The sequence below is a fragment of the Limulus polyphemus genome, unplaced genomic scaffold, assembly GCF_000517525.1.
Source record: "Limulus polyphemus unplaced genomic scaffold, Limulus_polyphemus-2.1.2 Scaffold495, whole genome shotgun sequence".
Classification (NCBI taxonomy): domain Eukaryota; kingdom Metazoa; phylum Arthropoda; class Merostomata; order Xiphosura; family Limulidae; genus Limulus; species Limulus polyphemus.
Window position 1 is genome coordinate 147501 of NW_013666105.1, and position 6418 is coordinate 153918.

General features: G+C 35.2%; 1 protein-coding gene across 2 annotated transcripts in view; it reads right to left on the reverse strand.

Annotated features, from left to right (window-relative positions):
- The window catches only part of LOC106458636 (proteasome subunit beta type-6-like), a 23629-nt gene extending 18765 nt beyond the window's left edge, over positions 1-4864 (reverse strand). Inside the window, exon 1 of one of the 2 annotated variants that reach the window (XM_013918161.2) lies at positions 4796-4864. The gene's annotated coding sequence lies outside the window, so the exon portion shown is untranslated. The remainder of the gene's footprint in view (positions 1-4795) is intronic. The other variant, XM_022384899.1, reaches the window with a different exon arrangement.
- Positions 4865-6418: the final 1554 nt, after the last annotated feature.

The window sequence follows — 6418 nt, forward strand, 5'->3', positions numbered from 1 at the left end:
ATAAAGTTCCTAACCACAAATTATATTTAAATTATACAATTATAGTTGCAACTCAGGACTAGTTAGGCACATCTGGACCTGATTTCACTTTAACTGTCATTATTTAGACCACCCATACTCATGTTAGTTAATGTGACACAACAGTAAGAAAATCAACGCAGATGAGTGTATATGCTGGTAAATCATGCTTATGAGCACCATATAAATTACTGGCAGTTTCTAAATCACATTTAAAAACTCGATAGGTTTAACTACACGAATACTACAGGTGACAAGTCTGAAATTGCTCGAATGAAAATTACACATATTGTGATTACACTCTTCTCCATAACATAATATAAGAATTAACTTTCCGTAACTTCGTTCCGACGAAACTTTAGCGACACAAGTTCTTTACTTAATAAAACTGGTTTATTCTTTCCGAATATAACTTTACCGATACACTCAACTTCAACAATCGCGCGAAACAAACGCTATAACAACGAACGTGCTCAATAATACTTCTGACTGCAGATCAATTACTCACTGTCTACACACACATTACATTAATCTCCCGTCACGTTATCACCCTCCTTTATATACCAGTCTACCCTATATCTAGTAAATACTAGAGCATTCGCCAAAGTACAGGATAGTTCTAGAAACGTGGCGTCACACCAGTCATGTGACTCGCTGACGCAACACTAGAATTGATGAGGCAGGGTTATATCTAGATCTGGGTAGATTCAATACAAGGTGCTTTCAATCTATGCACCCAAATCTAAGGCCTAGTTTAGATGCATGAAGCTAAATTTCTGTAATTATTATTACATCAAGATCCAAACCTAATACTAAAAAGATGGAAATAACAGGTCTAACATTAATGTTAGATCTATATGTACTAGCGACTTAATCTAGGAACTGTAATCTAGCACCACTAATTAATTAGCTTATATTTAAGTTTTCTCATTCTATCAAAACCTTTATTATTAAATATAGTCTTTGAGCCTCTAGATTTTAGCGCGATTGTTGAAAACAAGTGTATCGTAAAGTTATATTCGGAAATAATAAACCAGTTTTATTAAGTAAGGACTTGTGTCGCTAAAGTTTCGTCGGAACGAAGTTACGGGAAGTTAATTAAGAAATGGAGACGTAACAATATTATACTTCATATTGATAGCCTCAGCCAGTTTTGGGAAAACTAAGTCTTTGTAGGACACAACACAAAAAGAAATACGAGTAAACTTTACAACAACAATATTGTTGCGTATCTGCTTCTTTTGTTAATTTCCGGTATAAATTCTTTCCAAGGAACTTCAGCGATATAAGTCCTTTCTTGATTAAATTAGTTTATTCTTTCTCGATACACACTTTTAGTAATACAAAGAATTTCCATAGTCACTTTAAACTTAAAATCTTTTATAACACATGCTATAAATCACAGTGATTCACACACTTACTCACGGTGCCCACTGTGACTCAATTATCTATCTCTTCAATCTATCTTTTCGACATCTATCTCTTCGATCTATCTATATTTCTTCCATCACGCTGGGCCCGGCATGGCCAGGTGGTTAGGGCACTCGACTCGCAATCTGCGGGTCGCGGGATCGAATCTCCGTCCCACCAAAGATTCTCGCCCTTTCAGCCGTGGGGGCGCTATAATGTAACGGTCAATCCTACTATTCATTGGTGAAAGAGTAGCCCAAGAGTTTGCGATGGGTGGTGATGACTAGCTGCTTTCCCTCTAGTCTTACGCTGCTAAATTAGGAACGGCTAGCGCAGATAGCCCTCTTGTAGCTTTGCACGAAATTAAAAAACAAACAAACAAACAAACCATCACGCTGGTTTTCTCGCTAGGTTTATATACTATAAAGAGGGCGTCTCGAATGCACTCGGACATTCGCGGGGTTCCTCGATAATTCGAGAAACTCCAGCGCGCATGCTCCCAGCGTCATCCGATTTCCGCTGTCGTAATAATATCATGTGTTCAGTTTCTGCTTATTTTGTATGAAGGAGGACAGAAAATCTGGATACGGATTAGTCTTGTAAGAGTTTGGAGAAGCTAACTGGTTGCAGTATTGCTGCAATAATTTGAATCAATGCCGCATATACAAAGCATTTTGTAATAAAGCTATTTTAAATACTGGATTTATATATGCTAGAAGAATGGCAATAGCGACATCAGATAATTTGTTTGTTTATTGTTAAGCAGAAAGCTACACAATGACTTCTGTGGTCTACTCACCGCAAGTATCGAAACCCGATTTTTAGCGTTATAAGACCCCAAACTTACCGCTGAGCTATCTAGGATGACACCAGACAAAAGTCCATTTTTATTTACTTACGAAATAGGTAGTTTTTTTTTATAGGCATATAATACAATGTTTCTGTTTTCATCGCACGGGTGTGATAATCTGAAAAGATAATGATTTTACCTCTGAAGGTGAGTCTTGTATTATTCCCAGAAAATTACTTACAAACAATTTCAACAACCAAAAAAAAACAACAAAGATAACCCAGTAGTCTTTAGTTTAGGCTAACGCTAAGTTAGACCAAAAATCTGTAAAAGTGGGCGAAGCAAGCATTAATGCACCATTACCGACTTCTCTTAGTTGCGGCTACATTTTCTAGGTTACTAAATACTTAAAATTGATGCCTTATGGTAACATGTGACAGTGGTAGTTTCTTAATTTCTGAAATTAATGTTTAAATTTAATGTTATAAACTTTCAAACTTACAGCTGAATTAAGGAGTGCGAATAAATAAGCCCATCCTATACTTTTTTTGTCGAAGCCTCTAAGAAGTATATATTAAAAGATCAAGAAAGTGTGCAACAGTGTTATAATAGTTGTCTTGTTGAAATAAAGGTTTTACTTATAAAAGTGAAACCGCAGATGTGTTAAAATCCCACGGAATTATAGAAAAACTGCCATTATTTACATCGTCTGCCTAAAAAAAATTTATCCTTATTAAGACCTTCTAATAATAATATCCTCCACCCTTAGAAGCACTGTCAGCCTTTGTAAAACATATATAATATGTAAGTGAAAACTATAAAGTAACTGTCGATATGTATAAAAGGAAATATTTTGTGAAGAACTCATTTACTGTTAACCTTTTAGGACTTATAATTAAATCTAGACTACAATGATGAAGATGTAATCACATGTTGAGACATCATACTAAAAGCTCATCATCCTATTGAATTATCCGCCTTTAGAAACACTATCCTTAGTTAGGCCATCTGCCTATAGAACTTTAGTAACACAGTCCATCTAGTAACACACTTCCTTTGTAAAATATATGTAATATATAAATGCAAACTATAAACATATATTGAGACGTGTTGAAACCTGTATACAGTTCTATGGAAATATAACAAACACTATCTGCTTATAGAAACATCAACTGTCTTTATAAACACAATACACCTACTAAGACCATCCGCCTATAGAACCTTAGTAGCACTGTAGCCTATCCAACCTTAGTAACACCATCCATTCATAGAACCTTAGTAACACCGTCGCTTATAGAATCTAGGTAATAGCATCCACCTATAGTAACAAGTTCTCTGGTATCGAACTATGATGTCACACCTTCCTAAGACAGCAGCGCCCTCTAGTGTCACTTCGTGGATATATTATGCCATCCTTCCCGAAGTCAGCAGCGCTCTCTGGTACGTGGCACTATGATGTCATGATCTATATCCCTCCCCTCCCATGAGGCAGCCAGTCAGCACACGGTGTCTGAACAGTTGCGATAACTATTAATTAATTACAATTTCTAAGTTTTAGGATGTGTGCAACCATCCCCATACTGCTGGATAAAAGTATAATAAAAATAAACTCCCTTACTCATCTATTATTGCATAAATATTCCACAGCAGGTCGAAAAAATTTATAAGTGTTTGAAACATTGAGTTACTAATTTTTTACTCGAAATTCGATTATGGTTAAAACAATATATGAAGTAAGATAACAGATTCCACACAGCTAAATTTTCGTTGTTGTATATATATATATATATATATATATATATTTGTTTCTGGTTTGTAACACCGACAAACTAAATCAAACTAGAGATATAAGAAATAGAGCTGAGAATATAGATGATAGCGCAGATGCATTAGCAATTTGTAAATAATGAAGGGCAGTAACGTTATTGTATTGTTCAAGTAACAAATATTTAGCAAGGTTAATTGTCAGCATTCAGTCCTCGCAAGACTGACGACACCTTACTTCGCAACAATAGAATGTGGTTTAATTCAAAACAATAGACTGTAACTTATGGAAGTGTCAATGTGTATAATGAAAAATAAACTAGGCTTAACGTCGCGGCTGAGCGAGCCACCTAGCGTGAAGGCGAATGTTCTTATTTATACATTTTGTTTCTCTCCGCTGGTGATTGCTTCCAACTACCGTATCAAGGAACGAGAAGAACGAATTGCTCTATTATTTCCCTCACATAAATACTGTTAACCGTCTGTAGTTAGTTTGGACGAAAATAAGCACTCAATAGTACTAGAACAGAAGACACAACAACAACAAAGAAATAAATACGAAATTTGCTCGTACACATTTCCGGAGAGCAGGATAAGAAAGACGAAAGTTATGTGTACATGTTTAAAATACAGAATACCAACAATCACACAATTAACAACAAACATTCCAACACCATTAAATGAAGATGTTTCTTTTAATGTACATAAGTAATAATTTATTTTTTCTGTAACATGTTTCTTATATCTGAACATATTCTACATAAAATGGCTATACTTCATTCAGGATAATCTAGATAACTAAATTGTACATACCGTTTAATCTTCTATAAACTTCGTCTGTTTTCAATCGGAGGCGGAGCACAAAAGTAGATCGTCGTCCATCTTTAAGTTCCATACGGCCTAAGGGTGTGTGTTTGGGGGGAGGGGTATACTGGTAACGTTTTATGTTTGCAGAAGCGACTGTAATAGCAGCCAGTTTTTCTACACAAGTTCGACAACTCTGTACCGACTTTCTATGAAGTGAATTGTGACTACGTCACGATTTTCTATATTGCGACAACAGTATGTAACAAGGTGGCTGATATAATAAAATATTTAAATAGGCAGAAAAATACTTTAGCAATAGAGGCTATTTTACTTGATCACTTTTTTACCTGAAGATATTAGAACGAAACGGTCACCATGGTAAAACTTACTACAGGGGGCTATGAACTTACACCAAACTTGCTTGTAATTCTTTTATGAAATATAATCAAGAATCTGTTGAGCATTATAATACAAGATTAAAGTAAAAGCAAAGGAAAGTGTTTTATGTCTATAGTACGATTAAACTATTCATTATTTATGAACATAGTGTGTTTTGGTTTGTTTTGAATTTCGCGCAAAGCTACATGAGGACTATCTGCGCTAGCCGTTTCTAATTTAGCAGTGATAGACAAGAGGGAAAGCTGCTAGTCACCCCCCCCCCCACCGCCATCTCTTGGGCTACTATTTTACCAAAATATAGTGGGATTAATTATTACATTATAACGACCCCACGGCTAAAATGGGAAGCATGTGAGGTGATGGGGATTCGAACCTGCGAATCGAGCGCCCTAACCACTAGGCCATGCCAGGCCGAATATTGTGTGTAGCAACATAATGACTTAACATATTTTACTGTACTTTTACACCTTCCACTATTTTGCAAAGTGTATTTTCGGTATTTCACATTTTTGGGTATTATGATTACATTATTCAGTATTTCTGTAAATTATATTTACACTATACAATATTTTTTGGTATAGTGAGAATATACTGTTATGAATATGTTAAAGATAATTCCTTCACTAAAAAAAACGATATTTATATAATAAGTAAAACAAATAGACTAAGTCTAAACGTAATTTTATATTATTTGGTTTTGTCCACTTTATAATCATAATGATCATATGCTTATTGAAGTTTGATGAATTTTAATAATCTTTATATATTTTCTGAACATAGTTGGTGTTTATTCTTGAAATATAAACAACGAGTCAGTCACCGGCGCTCCATGCACTCTTGAACTTGGAAGCTGTAGAGAATTGTATTCCATGTTTAAAATCTTGTTGTTTTTTTTTTACCAGTTTTACGTACTTCTACCAGAACCATCGACGAGAACCTAAGTTTAGAAACAATGAAACATAAATACATCTTTGTAAACAAAGTTCAATTCATGAATTTCATACTGTTACGTCTCCGTTTGTTCCAAACGCTATATGAACGAACGTTAACTTCAACAATACGTCTCTCTCTGACTGCAGTTCAATCACTCACTGTCTACACACACATTATTGTCCCGTCACGTTGTCACCCTCTTTTATATACCAGACTACCCTATATCTAGTAAATCCTAAAGCATTCGCCAAGGTACAGGATAGTTCTAGAAAATAGGTGGCGCCACACCAGTCACGT